Source organism: Lissotriton helveticus, chromosome 8 (assembly GCF_964261635.1).
Source record: "Lissotriton helveticus chromosome 8, aLisHel1.1, whole genome shotgun sequence".
Classification (NCBI taxonomy): Eukaryota; Metazoa; Chordata; class Amphibia; order Caudata; family Salamandridae; genus Lissotriton; species Lissotriton helveticus.
In genome coordinates this window covers 1,008,177,433-1,008,194,639 of record NC_136069.1, presented here as the reverse complement: position 1 = coordinate 1,008,194,639, position 17,207 = coordinate 1,008,177,433, and positions in this window count along the sequence as shown.

Genomic DNA, 17,207 nt, shown 5'->3' with positions numbered 1-17,207 from the left:
GTGCAAAAAATATAAAACCGCACTAGATATTTCTAACGGTTTCTTCTATCAAAACATTGCACCTGAAAGCAGGAACTTGACCGCTTTCTCAATTATGGGGACACAACGTCATTTCTGTCGTCTCCCCCAGGAAGTCAAGAATAGTCCAGGGTTATTTTCAGCCAGAGTAACAGAGTTACTACAAACGTATGATGATGAGGCATTATCTTATATCGATGACATCTATCTAACAGACGATGACTTGGACATGCACTTGAACAGAGTGAATACAATTATACTTGGATTCGACTCTGAAGGGTACAAATTCAACTTAAAAAAATCAAGAATTGCCCGCCTCAACGTCCTATTCTTGGGATATGAGTTATCAAGTGACGGCAAAAGCCTGGCAGCCATTTTTTTTAGAAAAGTGTGCGCTGCTCCAACCTCCAAAACTGCTGAAAAACTTACAGTCAATTCTAGGTTTCCTGAATTTCGGAAGAACATAAATTCTAAACTATGCAGAAAGGGTTAAACCTCTCTACGAATTAATCAAACCTGAACTCAAAACTACTAATTGGACTAAAAAACACACAAAAATGTTGTGTTCAGTGCATACAGACATGTTAGCAACATCACATTTACAGACACGCGTAAACATACGCAATCTTGTAATCAGAATAATCCCAGGAAGATGCGGATTTACGTACTTAACCTTTAATGAAGGTGAAAAAGTACCAATTGCTTACAAATCACACTTGTACACACAAGCTGAAATGAAATTCACTTCAACAGAAAAAATTCTGACAGCGGTTCAAACTGCAGTAGCAAAAGAGAGAGCTCTCGCACAGGGTAAACACAAAATGGTTGTTACTCCTGTACCTGCCTTAGAGGCAGTGACAAAAGCAAGCATTCTGAATGCTAAGGCTTTACATCCAAGATGGATACAATGGGTTAACTCTCTTGCTGCAACAGACGTTAAATACGTTTTTGACCCCTACTTGAAAACTCAAGAATTTCTAGAATACGAACAAGAATGTCCTCTGCCCGCTGAGATTCTGCCTCTGGAACAGTACAAATGTATAATTTATACAGACGGATCAGCACAGCCCGCAATTCGGGGTAAACAAGCTTATAGTGCTGCGAACAAGCTTATTGTGCTGCGTGCGCTATTGTTAAAGGTCGCTGGTGCGATGGTCACAAAAACACAATCTCTCAGAGACTGTACAGCTCAGCGAGCTGAACTTCAGGCTTTCAAGATGGCGCTTGAAAATACTGATCGCGAAATCCCCACACTTATCGTCTGCGATTCGTATTACTGCGTCCAGTCTTACAATGAATACTTGCAGAATTGGGTTAAAAACATTTTCAAAGGTGCAAAAGGTGGCACAATCAAGCATAAGTTGCTTTGGGAATAAGTAGTTCAATTACAGAAAGAACTACAAAAGACTCACATGATCCATACACTGAGTCATCAGCGTGATGGCGTTCACGTTGCAGGGAATTTATTGGCTGATGAAGCCGTGAAGGCAGCTGTGCAAACGGCTTCCGTAGCTGCAATCACTCATTCAAACACAAAAATAGACAGCGGAATAATGCAGACTATTAAACGTTACCAAAAGGCTTTCCACTCAAATACTCATAAATAACTGATGCAAATAATGTTCCTTTTGCTCAAATCCCTGGAGTGGGGGATAAAGTAATTCCAAACATGGAACATAGATTAGGACTAATCTTAGCAGCACATGAAGGGCTTGCCTCTGCACACGCAGGTGTTTCCGCTACAGTGTCGTTATTAAAGCAAAGATACTGGTAGCCGTGCATGAGGAAACAGACCAGAAACCAGGTTTTGGAATGTGAAATCTGCCAGAAAAGGAAGGTTTCAATAGTGAAACGCCCGGCGCAGACTCCCCTTTTAATTTCAGATAAACCATTAGCATGCTTTTACCTGGACCACCTTGGGCCCTTACAGAGGGATGGTAACTACCAATATATCATGGTTGCATTGGATTTATGCTCAAGATTCATTTGGATGTGGCCTCAGCGCTCAGCTGACGCCCTAACTGTTATAAAAGATTTACAAGTCTTTATCGGCACATATGCAGTCGGCACGTTACATTCTGACCAGAGTCCTGCGTTTAGCTCCAAAGCTTACAAGGAGGCCATGGCCAATCTGGGCGTTGCAGTGCGGTATTGGAGTCCATTCCATCCTGAGGGAAATTCTGTAGTGGAAAGAAAAAAACGGGACATAAAGCAATCCATAACAGGTAGGGTATTAGGCTCGGGTGACGTGTGGGTCAAACATCTAATAAGTGTCCAACGTAGTTTAAATATTCTGCTAAGAAATTCTATGGGCTGAATCACTCCATATGAAACCTTTTTGGTAATAGAATGCTTGTCTAGGACCTCGATCGTCACACTTCAGTGGTGGAACAAAAACCCTTTGATATCTGTCTGGGGCTCAAAAGACTGGCAAGTGCAGGGAATAGAAGCTTTTTTTAGAGCCTGCATTATCCCTGCACAAATAATATTTTTGAATGACACTGTGCAACAGACATCCTGTCTTGGCCTAGCCAAGATAAAAGATTTAAACAAACCGTCCATACCTACACCTACACCTGATAGTAAAAACACTTCAGAAGGGGGGGTCGATGTAAAAACAACTTTACTTAAAAACAGAACTGATCCTGATTGGAAAAAATGGTTATTCTGGCCCACAGGCACAAATAAATGTCAAGATAGATTCCTGAACAAGACACAAGGATTTACAGTAAATAGGCCCGATCCAAGATATGTCCAGAGACAACATCCAGGGATAGTAACAACATACGGTGTAGGAAAACTGTGCCTTGAGTGGCTAAAAAAATTCACATTTACAGCGGTTAAACAACACTTATCTTTACTTAAAGATGGCGTTGATTTAAAGGACTTCTTACTAGGTCCTGCGAAACAATGTCATAAACGTTTCAAATATGCACGTATATATGCCATTTATAATGAAGCTTGGAAAGTGACACAGGCAGAGACTGCAGAAAGAATACGATAAATTGATCATGTTAGTTTAGAGAAAGCACTCTCTGTAGTTGACAATGGGTTAACGACCCTGTCATTCAGAATGTATTCTTTGGACAGCATAGTATCCTCTGCCATTGACATAATGGGACAGGACTTGCTCATGCTACAGCATGGACAGTCGCAATTACGTTCTATAATGCTTTTAGGCTGGACGTTGCAAAATCTTCGTTCTGGATATGTGCCATGGCGTCTAATCAACATCACATCATTGTTTTCTGTATTTAACATTACAGATCAACAAATCACTTTGGCACAAAGAGGAGCAGACTATACTGTGCTGAGCATTGAAAAACTGGAAAGATTACCATTAACTGCTTCAGAAAAACCTGCAACAGAATGGCTAATACACGGGATAATCGCTCTGCCTGTCACAATTTTCAATTTTCAATACTGTTTGAAACATATACCAGTTGCAGTGTATGAAAGGTTGGGTAAGGAATACATAAAGTCAACCTGGGAATTAACATACACACACACAAATGTTGGAGTGGGGGAAAATAAGTATTTCTTAGTGGTACACAATGTAAAAGAGCACTAAGCGGTACACTTTTATGTCAGGGTATTAATGTACATGGAGCTTGTGATGGTTCTTTGACCAACCTATCCTGCCACCTGCAAGGTTCTCCAGCAGCAGTGATAGATCCCATTTTTAGGCAGCTTTCTAACAGGAGCTATATCATGTTGAATGATCACAGATGTTGTGGAATGATGTGTCAGCCAGGGTCTCTTGTTGTATGCAAGTATTGTTTCCTAAAGCTAAGACAGGCGGGGAGTCGCCGATATGGCCTTCACTGAATATCTCTTCTATTCAAATTGATACTTTAAGCAGAATGAAAGCCATTCTTGTACAAAAAACTGTGCCACTGACCTTGTCCAAAGAGACGTATGAATTACAAGTTGCAAGGTCCTCTGCAGAGATACATGCCCTTTTATCCACACACTGCCCAATACATTTCGTAGAAATGTTAGGTCGGAGCTTAAACGTGTCTGATACCAATGGTATGGTACATGTATTTAAGAAAGGTATTTCGGGACTATTAACACCTTTTAAAGCAGCCCTCTGCATTTTTCCAAACGTCGTGCACTCTGTGTTCGTCGGCCTGCCTCTCATTTTGGGACTCGTAGCAGGAATACTATTCTTGCGCCTTCTGCTCTGATATGGCAAGTCCGGTCAGCAACGACACGTGATCGAGAACACTCTACTGGCAATGAAGTGTGAAGTGAGCGCATGATACAGATTCTGGGCCTGGCTCATCTACGAGACCTTGAATACCACGTGGTTCCTATCATTCCGACCAATCTGGCAAGATTGCTTCTTACCTGTTCTACAATGCCTGCTATGTGGAGAAGAATGTGTGTTTGACATCTGTCTAACACTTCCATCAGCACTGCCAACGGATGTTGATGCGTTGCTTGGTTCAGTAACGGCCCATGCATCATGTTGTCCCCAGCAATTACCAATCCTGATGACGGCATTCATTGAGATCTCACAGACGCAATCTGCTGACAATGAGATAGGTGGATCGACAGGCACGCAGGTACCATCTCCATCTCCTTCGAATGTTGCTAATGCGGCCAATGCTGACAGCAATGTTTCACATTTTTGTACAATCGGTTTACTTAATGAAGTGGTCCAACTTTCACCTACTGTAGTAGATGATTTTTTTGCCAGCTTAGAAGATTTGATGTTTTCTCCTAACAAAGAGAATGACTTTTGAAGTTAGCACACAGCGTTCTATAGAACTCTGTATTCGACCTTCAATTGTCAAAACAAAACTTCCAACTTTAAGAACTCTATTTTTCTGCAATTTGACTTTTTCCAAAATTGATTTTTTTTTGGGCACAAAGTAATCTGCTTAAAGTAGAACTATTCTTAGAGAACAGGAATTCTTTGAAACACTCCCAAGTGACAATATTTGACCTTGTCCACAACCTAAACAGTTTATATATTCTGTCATGGAATGGTCTCGACCTTTCTTCTGTATTTAAGAGCCATTTCAAAAATGTTATTTCATTACTCATTCTGATAAAGTATATTTCAATGTCATACTACACGCTTTGAATGAAAATATTGCTTTTTAAAATGCGAACAGCACAAATGCTCATTTTTCGTGTACAACCATTTTGAATACATTTCATGTATTTTGGGAGGGATTTTTAACACATCATGCTTTAGATATGTTTTAAATGCTTAGAATTTAGTAATATAGAACATAATAAAGTGGAGTGGGTGTTGTGTAGCATTTTAGAATCCAAGCGTAATTTACCGACTCATGCCCTTATATAGCTGTAAATCACATTGCCCTTATATAGGCATAGAAATCATGTCCATGTTTAGTCATGACCCATCCAGTCCAAATACAGGCATGGCTACTTCCACTAGTTCCAAAAAGCCACAGCGATTTCTGGGAAAACTCGGCTTCAGCACTCAGGGACATCCCCCTACTTGAATATTGATGTGTCCGAGAAATCATGGAGTTTTCAAAGAACTACCATTCCCTTGGGGTTCTTTGATGACGTTATTATGTCCGACTTTATGTCAGACAAGGCACCTTCAAGGTATAAATATGCCTACACTTGCTCTAGCAAAGACACTGTGCTTCGGAGCAGCTCGACTATCTACTTGCCTGACGCAGCTCACTACAGCATGTGCCGAAGGAAGCTGACCCTCCAGCTGACGCACTGACAGAGAAGCTGTCCTTTCTCTTGCTGAGAATCCAGCTCTAGTGTTTCCAAGCTCCCCTCGCGGGGTGTTGGAAAATCGAGTCCGAGACCGAGATACCAGACCTCCTTCATTCTAAAACAAAGTTACAGAGCTGATTAGACCCTAAGAGAAATCTTGGTTAGATTCTTGGCAAAGACAAACTAAACCTATGCTATACCTCACTTACTTCTTCCCTCGTACTAGACTGAGGTTAGGTACATTGGGGTTGGCGTATTTTAGAAGCACTAGTTGAGTACTTTTAGCCTTTGTTATTTATGTATGTATTTATCTATGGTCTAGCAATCATACAATGCTTTTACAGTATTATTTTATAATACTCTTCTTACTGTACGCATTATACTTTGCAACCAGTATTACGATTGTAGCAGTTCACTCTACTTGCGTGAGAAAGAAGACTGTTCAATAAAAGCCTTATATTGAAAACGCCCGTCTCTCTATTTCTCTGCAACTCTGATGAAACAAAGCATGCACGATTGACTGAGTAAAATATCTATCTATTGCTTTCACGACTCTGAAGATCAGTTTTATTCTTGGGGAAACAAAGTTGTCATGTTTATGCGATTGTCAGAAACTAATCCCTTCTTGTTTATTCGAGAAAGTTTCTAATGACTTTTGAGCTAGCTGGCACTCACAATTAAGTCTAATATATTCGATAGAGACCTAGTAGACATAAGTACTACGTCAAATCTATGGGATATGTTATTCCAATGCGCAGATCCTATTGGGAATATAGGAACTACACTACACTATAAGGGACACTGCTGAGTGGAAATAAGGAGGGGCATCAACAAAAATGAGAGCCATGTTTCTTGAGCGTAGTAGGAAGGGAAAGCTATGGTGGTGCTAGTTACAAGCTCACCATTCAGCTACAGGCCAGGTGCCTGTCAGCATCGACCAATCTCACGAGGGGTTTAGTCCAACTGAGATGATCTTATCCCATTAAATTGAGGTTTACAACAGGCCTGGTATCACCTCACTGACACAGAAAGTGGCAATCAAGCAGTAAAGAGCCATCATTCATGTCTCAGCCCCCAAAGCCATGAACATCTGGTAGTTGCTTCCCCAGCCAATCCCATACCAAGTTCCCCAATCCATTCAAGGTCACCACAAAATGTAGATTCTGTGGCACTTTGCTTGCAAGAAACTTCAATTTCTCCAAATGTGAATTAATTTTAATGCAGTATTTATGAAAAGACAACATTTGAGCTACTATGCCAAAACAGATAATAGAAGCAATATTGACATAAAAAAAATTGCCGCTAATTCTCATGAACTATTTTCAATTGTAGTCATGTAGAAAATCATTTAGACAATGACTCTAACTTAGCCCACAAAAACCTCTCAAGTACAACTGCCAAGTGAGTGATGTTACACTTTATTTTAGTGCCCAATTATGTAGAGTAGTGCACATAAGCAATATTCGAAGCATTTGTCTCTGTATTCAGCATTTTCTGTATTTTACACTTGTTTTCGCAACACGCCTAAACCTAATGAAAAGAACAAGAGCAGAGTGAATACAGTGATAAAGTGATAAATAGCGTCCAAATACACTTTTTACCCATTGTGCCACTGTTGCTTTGAAGTTCCTAGAGATGAGCCACTGGTGCTAATATTAGGTGCAAAAACTCAATCACAAATTTATTTAGTGCAGATGTTTCCACTGAGATTTTGCTCCTGATTTACATTTTAGGGAAATAAATGGGAAAAATACTTTGATGACATTTGCAAGAATGGGCGCTTAAATTGATTGCATTTTTCCACTTTTTCCATTCAGCAATTCTCGCTAAAAGTTGGTAAACATAAGGGGCCGATTCACAAAGGTAAACTGAGACAAAAGTCTAGCTTTATGACTTTCGGTATTCACAAAGGGCATTTACGAGTAGTAAAGTTAGCCTTTCTTCTCAGTTTACCTTTTTGAACCAGTGTGTGCAAAATATCACCAATTGTTGTTGCTGTTCAGCTCAAAATTGGTGCTAATTAAGCCTCCGTCAATTTCTTTTACATTGGCATAACCTTGCTTTTTGAAAAGCCGTCCAAATCTGGTATTTTGTACAAACATTTTAAGTTTTGCACATTTTCTTTTACCATTTCGGCCCAGATTCTCTTAGCTGTCGACAATGCAGCACTGCACCCAAAGAGGCTGCATTGCATTGCGAAATAGGGAGCGAGCAGGAGAGCCCCCAATTCACAGAGATATGGCACTCTCCTCCCTTCGCCCCAGCCTCGGCGCGGATTTCATCTGCGATGCACCAAGCATACACTTTAGCGCCATAGCGCTAGGGTGCGTGCCTGAGTCTACCTTAGGTTTTGTTCTTGAAGGTTAACCTTCTAGTACAAAATACTATGAGTAGACACACTTCAAAGCTTTCCCTACTTTGTATGTGTGCTGCACAGAAAAAGCAAAGAGAAATGATAACATTTCTCCCTTTAACACCTGCTTTTCATCAGCGTTAATTTTTGGCACTAAACTCTGTCTACCAATATTAGTAGATAGGGTTTAGTGTAAAAAAACATGGGTGGTTGCATAGGGTCGCCCATGTACCACCCATGTAATGCCGCTGCGATGTAAAATAATGTAAAGCAGCGTGTTGTGCTGCTTTGCTTTACTTTTTCATACAAACTAACGCAAACACAAATTTGCGTTGGTTTGTTAATCCCAAAACAGGTTTAGCATCGGAATTGTGCTGAAAAAGTAACGCTAACCAGAGGCTAAACCTTTGAGAATCGGGGCCTTTGTGTTATTTCTACAACGGAAATTATACAAATATCACCGGACCTTAGTTCGCAAATAAGCATATGTTTTCTGAAACTAGGCTCAAGATATGTCCTAACCGGAATATAATAATCAATCAACGAGGGGAGGAAGAGTGCTGATCCATTCAGTCTCCTTAGGAATAATCAATTAATCACGGGGGAAGGATCACTTGTCCCGCATAACCAGGGTATGCAGGTTGGTGTGGGGTGTCTCCCAAATAAAAGACCCTCATGCATCTCTAGACACCAGGTGATAGCACTCAAAGAAACCTGGGACACCTCACCTACTTTCTTATTAGATGTTTTCTAAGTTTCACAGTGCCAGAAACCCCAAGTAGTGCAGGGAGAGCAAAAGGGGGGCTTACTCTACTCTTCTCTACTCTTCTCCTTAGAGCTAGTGGGGTCTTTTAATCAGTTGGACTCAGGTTCGTCAAATATTCTGATAATAGAATGGTTAGTTTCCCCAGGGTGTACCCTACTTGTAATTAATTTCTACAATGCATGGGGAGGACTAACAGAAACAGAACACGTGGACCACCTGGAGAACTTCATGAATAACTATAGTCAAAATACACATATTCCTTTTGATATCCTTTTGATGGGAGATTTTAACAGTCACAAATGTAAACAACTGTGCCATTCAGATGCTTCAGAATCTCCTGATGGAGCGGATATTCCTCACTTTGAACACACCAAAACAGGGGAGGCACTTGATTTACTGCTAGCTGGTTTTAACTTGTATGAACCTTTTAACACAGGAATGAATGAGTTGGTACCCACTTACAAAGGCTCAATAAATGGGTCGGTTATTGATTACATATTCATTTCTCTAGGCCTTATTTCAAAGGTGAAAGATTATAAGGCATTTGCCTCACCCCATAGTGATCACAATCCTCTGTCGGTGAAGTTACACTGGAGTGACTTATGGCGCAAACAAGTGGGACAACCCCGAGTTTGTACCATGGCGGTGCCCAGTGACCAGGGCAGACGTCTCAAATGGGGTAGGGTTGTGGAGGAAACGTTTATGGACACTTTATTGCCTAAAATTGAGAGGTCAGTGGAAATCTGTATGGATTATACCACTCCAAACCCCCAAATTATAGCAGCTTTTGATTCTATCTGTGCACAAACTGCTAGTGACCTCACAAAACCTTTATCAAGATTCCCTATAAAGCCTCACAAATGGTTTGATACCAAATGCTCATGGTCCCATAGAGCCCTGAAACATGCCTTAAAGGCCAAGGTAAGAGACAAGGTTGAAATTTCAAACTTGAGGCGTGAGTACAAAGCAAATATTAAGGCAAGGAAAAATGAGATTAAAAATAATGCATGGAATGACCTTCTTACTATAGATGTCCTTAGAGACAGTAAACGATTTTGGGACATTGTAAATCATTCCTTCTTCTCGGGGGATGATAATACGGCCACAGACTGTGTGATCCCTGACGAGAAGTGGGTGCAGCATTTTAGTAAGGTATATGGAGGTAAGTGTAACAAAATAGCAGGCCCAATGTGGATGGACCATGACTTGGCTTCATTAGAGTTTACTGAGGAGGAGGTCCACAAGGCTATAATGGAGTCCACAAAAAATAAGGCCCCTGGCCCGGATGGTGTCCCGGCTGACTTTTTTAAATACTGTCCGACACTTTGGTCCAAAGTATTGGTCAGAGTCTTTGGGGTATTAAAAGAAGGCATCTTCCCTGCAACATGGGCAACATCCATTATTGTACCCATTTTTAAGAAGGGAAATCGGGAGGACCCAGGGTGTTACCACCCAATTTCCCTCATCAACTCTGCTTTTAAGATCTTGGGCAGAGTCCTAATAACTAAATTGAGAGAAAATTTAGAAAGGTGTGGGGGGCTCTCAAACATTCAATACGGGTTCCGAGAAAAACGGGGGACACTTGAACAATGTTCCAATCTGCACCTTTTGGTCTCCAAATACACGGTGGCCGGGGAGGGGTCAGTATATCTGGCCTTCATGGATCTCTCCTTGGCCTTCGACTTGGTGAATAGGACCAAGCTATGGTCCCTCTTACTCGAGATAGGCATAGAGGATCACCTTGTAGGTCTTATTGCTAGCCTACATCAGGACCTGTCTGCTAAAATAAGGGTCACTAGGGACGGAAGGTGCACGGACAGTTTTAAATCTGAGAAAGGGGTGCGCCAGGGCTGCATCCTAGCCCCCCTTCTCTTTACCATTTATATAAATGGGCTGGGGAAATATTTAGAAGCAGGAATGGCTGATGTGCCGCGTGTGGGAGGAGAACAGATACCAGCCCTCCTATAAGCGGATGATGCCGTGTTAATCGCTCGAACTGGTATTGGTTTACAGGCCCTTTTGAATCGCTTTGGCTCCTTTATGGAGAATCTTGATTTGAAAATAAATGTAACAAAGTCACATACCATGATTATAGGCCGAAAAGGAAATATGTTGCACACAAAATCATTTACTTGCAAGGGGGAAGTTCTCTCTAGGGTTCCCGTCTTTCCGTATTTGGGGGTCCTTTTTGATCAGAGAGGCTCCTGGGTCCCCCAGATTAAGGCAAAGAGCATTAGTCTAGCTCGATCTACATCAGCCCTCTGTGCCTTCACAAAAAGATTAGGCACCAAACCAATGGAGGCAATGATAAAGGTATATAATAGTAAGTGTATCCCAATTGCCATGTATGGGTCTGCGATGTGGGGATATGCAAACTTGTATAAAATCCAGAGGGTGGAAAATGGACTTATCAGGAAATTTTTATCTGTCCCCAATTCCACCCCCACTTTTACGATACATGAAGAAATGGGCCTGCCTTATATTGGGGACAAATTGAAGCTAGCCCCACTTCTTTTCTGGGCAAAAACATGGTTGAATTCTGAGCTAACATTAAATCATGCCATTCTTAAAGACGTTATTTCGAGGGACAATGCTATGAGAATACCCTGGCTGAAATATATTAGATCTACTTTCGCCATGTTTGGGAGACTAGAACTCTTTACCGATCCACTTAACATCAGGAGGGAAGACATCAGATGGATCAAGCAGGAGTTCCTGGAGAGGGCTCGTATGGAGAGAGAGGAGTTAGAAATGAGGAAACCATCAGTAAGAGCCCACATAGTTTTAATTACCACTCCCTCTCTGGAACCATACCTAAAAATTGTGACTAACCCACTTCACAGACTCTTGCTAACAAAATTTAGGCTGAATTTGGTCCATTACTCACTTGGTAATTTCCCCGTGTGGTCAAAACCTGAAGACGGACCACCCTGTGAGTGTGATCAGTTCTCAATTCAGGACACTCTCCATTTTACATTCTTTTGTGGCCTGTATACTAGGGAGAGGGTAAAATACTTATTTCCTGTTCTAAAAGCTACTGGTTTCATCCAAGTAAGGCCAGCCTTAATTTTCCTCCAATCACTAGCAGAAACTCGTACCATCTTTAGTGTGGCATGTTATTTAACAGCCGCCTTCAGATTAAAGAAGAAAAAAACATCTAGGAAAGTTCTATTTTAACCTACTTTTAAACTTGGTTTTATTCAAAATTTTAACCATTGCAATTATGTGGAAAAATGAAATATTAACTCATGTCATAAATGCATTAATCAAATTTATTCATGTTTTAAAAAAACATTGTACTGTATTGTAACTGTCCTTTTATGATTTTAACAAAAATCGAATGAAGTGTATTTGGACTGACTGACCCTCATGCACATGTAATTTAGGTTCTCGTAGCGGTATATGTTGTCTCCCCGCTCCTATTGACACGTGTGTGCTAAGCATGGGCGTATTTTGCGGATTCGCAATCCGCGAATTTGCGGATTTGCGTATTTGCGGATTGCGAAAATCCGCAAATTCCGCGAATTCTCGCGGATTTGCGGATTTTTGGGGGGGGTGTGTTCGCACGGGTTTCTGCAAGTTCGCGAGGGTTTTGTACAATTTCGCAAATTGCGAACTTACTTGTCGGGTCGCCAGTTTTGCGAACTTGTTGTTTCTACGTGCCCAGCCTGTTTGCAAGGCTTTCTTCATCACTGCCACCCTCTGTTACCACTGGCACTCTCTTTGGTCACCCATGCCACCCTCTGGCTCACCCATGTTACCCTCTGTATCATCACAGCACCCTCTGGTTCACCAGTGTACATTATTGGGGCAAAGCAAAGCACTGCCATCCTGTCAACACTGGCACTCTGGTTCACCCATGCCACCCTCTGGCTGGCACACCCATGCCACCCTCGGTGTCATCACAGCACCCTCTGATTGACCAGTGAGTGTACATTATTGAGGCAAAGCAAAGCACACCTGCTAAGTGCTTTAAGTTTTGCAAACAACAACACCTTCCCTGCCCCAACTGACATTAATGAAGGCTGGCACCTGCTTGTCTGCTCCCTTTCCTTTTTGTTGCAATGTAAATTTTTTTTAACAGGATGCAATGGCATACTTGTAACTATTCTGTGACTGTCAGAGCAGGGTCACACAATAGTTGCAAGTAGGCAAACGGATTCTGGAGGGCCCCTTCAGGAAGCACTACAGGGAAATGGTTACAAATGATGAGCTCGAACTTTTGCACCTGCTCGTTGGTTTTGCTTTTGCAAAACTCGTTTTTCGGTAATTTCGCCCTATTCGCGAGGCGCGGCGTCGTGCGAAATCGACCGTGGAAGCCGCGAACTCGTGCGAGTTACCCCAAGGTTGAGTATGGGCGCCGCCATTTTGTTTGCGTGACGTATTTCCGTTTCCGCCCGCTATGTGTAATCTCGCGCGATGAGCGCCTTGCGAATACAAGTTCGCACGAGTTCGCGAGAGAAATCGCGTGCGAACTTACTTACACGCACGTGTTCGGGCGGCCATCTTGCTTTTCATTTATTCCTATGTGTCTGGGCATGGTGTTTCTATCCTCTGTATATCTCTGCCATCCTTTGCTTGTTTTATTTTTTTTTTTGATCTATTAAACTTTTTTTCTATCCCTCTTGTTTTCTAGGTCTATATTTTTGTGTTTTAGTCTACTTTTGTTTACTTTTCAACTACTTTTTTAAACTTTTATTTCCTTCTTTTCTACTCTTATTCTTTTTCATTTTATCTCCTTACCTGCCCAGAACATGGTGAAGACAGCAGTCAAGCTGCCCAAGACGGCCGCCGCAGCCCGTGCCCGGCTCCCGTGTGGCCGCTTGAGGGCGGAAATGGTGGTGCACCGGGAGATCTTCAGCCCTGAGGAGGTGGGCGCACTTGTTTTTTATGTGCAGCGCCGTCTCCCCAGGACCATCGCGGCAGGCGGCAGGATCGTTGCTGGTTACACCAACAGCCAGGAGCGATGGAAGCGGTGGGGGCAGGTGTGCCGGGCCCTTTTTAAGATCACGGGGGTCCAGCGCACCTACAATCAAGTCACCCACCGCTGGGCCGATATCCTGGACCGAGAGCGTGACCTGCTAGACGTGCTGGGAGTGGAGGTCCCCGGGCTTGGTGAGTAGTAGTAGCAATTTTTTCATCACTCACTACTCTGTTTTTTCTCCTGCTCTGTGTGACTGTGTTATATTGCAAATGTTTGCTTTAATTTTTTTACAAAGAGCAATAATGCTGCTGATTACATTGATAAGAGAGGTAAATTAATATTTCAAAATCTTCTGTGCATTTCAGGTGCACTGTTCTCCTTCTCTGTGGCGGTGCCACTGCTTATTTGTTTTCTATTTTGCGTTCATTTAATTGGGCTGAGTAATGTATGAGTGTATTTTACAGAACTGCGCAATGCTAGACACAAAGGGGCAGATTTACATGCCCCTTGTTCCACGTTTACGCTGCCTTACCTGACGCACAGCGACGTAAACGTGGCGCATCCCTGCGAGTCATGTACACGTGATCCATCTAAGGAGATGCGCCACGTGAAGGCCTGGGCCTGCGCCACAATGGGTGCGTTCCCACGCAAGGGGGGGGGGTGGCGGTCAGGCAGCTGTGCGCCTCGCAAAAGTGCCTGCGTGAAATCTACAAGATTTAACGCAGGCACTTCCGCGACGCTGCTATGTCAATTCTTTATGCCTGCTTGCTTGAAGCAGGCGTAAGGACTGATGCGGTATGTTGAGTATTGGGCAGCCCTGAGCATTGCTATAGTTGCAACGCGCCCGCGACGTGACTCTAGAGATGCGCCCCTCTTTCGTCACGAGATGCGTCACGCATCTGCCTACCCTTGCGCCAGGGTTTGCCGCATTGTAATAGCGGCGCATCTGCCGTGACGCAAGGTTAGTTTTGCGTTACGCATTTGTTCTGGTGCACATCTGGAGGTGTCCAGCTCAGAACTCGTAAGTATGCCCCTAAGTGTCAGATTAGCAATTACCTGCGCATCCCTGCAAAGTGTGCGGAACGCCAGCACCACCCATGGTGCGCCATATTTACAATGCTGCACACCATGGTCCCAAAACGTCACCGAAGCGTTACGCATCGGTGCCGTAAAGGCGGCTCATTGATGGAGTTGCGTTGCAACGATGGCGCAGCTCCAGCAATGCTGCGTCAAGCCGTAAGTCTGCTTCATGCAGGCGCAGGGTTTCAGTGACGCATCATTGTCCTAAATGACTGATTGAAATTTTATCTATTCCCCATAGCCACTTTTAGCATGCGTTCCTGCGCAGGAACGCCCTCCCTTGCGCTGGAACGCTCCCTAATGGCGCAGGGCTTTAGAATGGGATGCATCTCCCATATGCGTCACGTTGTTAATATACGCCACACCATGGCGCCTCTCTTGTTGTGGCGCTGCGTCACAAAAGTGACGCAAGAACGGAGCAAAAGAGCTGCAAGGGGCTTGTAAATCTGCCCCTAGAGTAGAGGCTCAGGTGCAGTCCTTCCTTTGTAGCCCTCTTTTTGACTGAAATAGTTGGTTCTTGTTCTTTCTAAATGTTTGATTTGGTTGACAAGGACATCGACAAGCAGTAATCATCAATGTTTTCTGTTCTTTCTTTCATGTTGTACGTCAGGTCCGCCCAGGGGCAAGCGGACAGAAAAATCGGATGCAGTGGCTCCAAAGGAGGAGGATGCAGGCCAGGGCGGCGAGTGCTCCTTTGCTGGCCCCAGTAAGTTTTCATTTAAATATAGAGGACCTATTGTTGTCCAAGCGTTCCTAATTTAATTGTTTCGAAATAGTGTTTAGATAGGAGCAAAATCAATAATCCTACTGTTGCAGGGACAATTCTCCACAAACCGAACTATGGACACCAAAGACCAGAGTAATAATATTTCAGAGTGGCGTGTTTGGCACACTGTATAAATAAACCTGGTAGTGTCAGCGGCACGGACTCCTCCTTGCAAAAATTGCAAAACTTTTCGCTCAGTCACTCTAGTCTGGAGGACTAAAAACCACAGAGTCTATTCAAGTTTAAAAGCTTTATTAAAAGTTTAAGTAAACACATATATTAAAATAAAGTTAGTTGGAAATGGAAAAGTGCTTGGTGCTGAGTTGATGAGTAATGGAAAACATTTCTTGTGGTCGAGCCGAGCTTTCACCTGGTTTGAAGTTGATGTTGCTCTTGTCCTTAGAAGTCCAGTTTCTGTCTGTTCAGAGAAAAATGGAGTGTGTTAAAATTAAGCAAGCATTCAACAATTGTGACAAAAAAATGAAGCAAGACAACAGCTTTCCCTGGAAGGAGGGACATTTTTACTTTAGACTAGAGTAGACAGTCAATTAATTTTTCTGTTGTTTTCACATTTTTTCATTCATAGACCAAATACTAGTGGAGTGGTGTAATCTAACATTCTTAAATCAACTTTGTAGGTGGAACATCTGGTGGCGGGGCCAGCTCGGATGTGGTGGTGATCCTTGACTCGGAGTCCGAGGATCAATCTGGGGAGGAGGCGGCACTAGAGGAGTCGGACCAAGAAGAAGTACAGACTGTGAGGAAGGAGACAGTGGCGGTGGCGAGTACAGGTAAGCTGGATCATGGTACTATCTGACTCTTAGATAGGATATGATGTGTATCCAGTGGTAGCCCAGTGACAAATTACAATATGGTAATTACAGCAGGCTGGGACCGACAGACAGATAGAGGCAGAGACAGAGAGAGAGGAAGACAGAAGGAGAGAGAGAGAGGGAGGGAGCCAGAGGGAGGGTGAGGGAGGGAGACAGAGAGAGAGAGACAGCGAGGTAGAGGGAGACACAGGGAGACATAAAGAGGGAGACAGAGAGAGAGAGAGAGAGGGAAACAGACATATCGCCTGGGCTTCTGCCAGATCTCTTTCATATGAAAGAGCATCAAACCAAGGATACAAGTGAGTTGTGGGAAGGGAAATGGTGATTCAAGCGCCCCCCTTGCCCCTCCCTGCGGACGCCCATGATACTGGCCTGAATAGTTTTGTACTGCGCTGGCTAGTTGCTAGTTGTACTGTGACACAACTTCCTGCTGAATTATTTTGTGTTAATCATATTCTTAAAGAGCATTGGTTACATATTATGTCTTTCTTTCTTCATATAGTTGGCAATACTAAAACCTCAAAACCGACGAGGAGTATGCTGGCTGTACTGGCCCGGCAACGGAGGCTGGAAGCAACTGTTGCCCAATATCGGCGGCTGGTGGAATTGGAGGGGGACGACACACAGTCCAGTGCATCAACATCTGCATCCTCCTCCGTGACCCCACGTTCTGCTGGTAAGCGCAGTGCTCCAGCGAACCGGAGCCGTGCTGGAAGACGCCACCGCCGAGCAGCAAAAGCTGCACCTCGCAG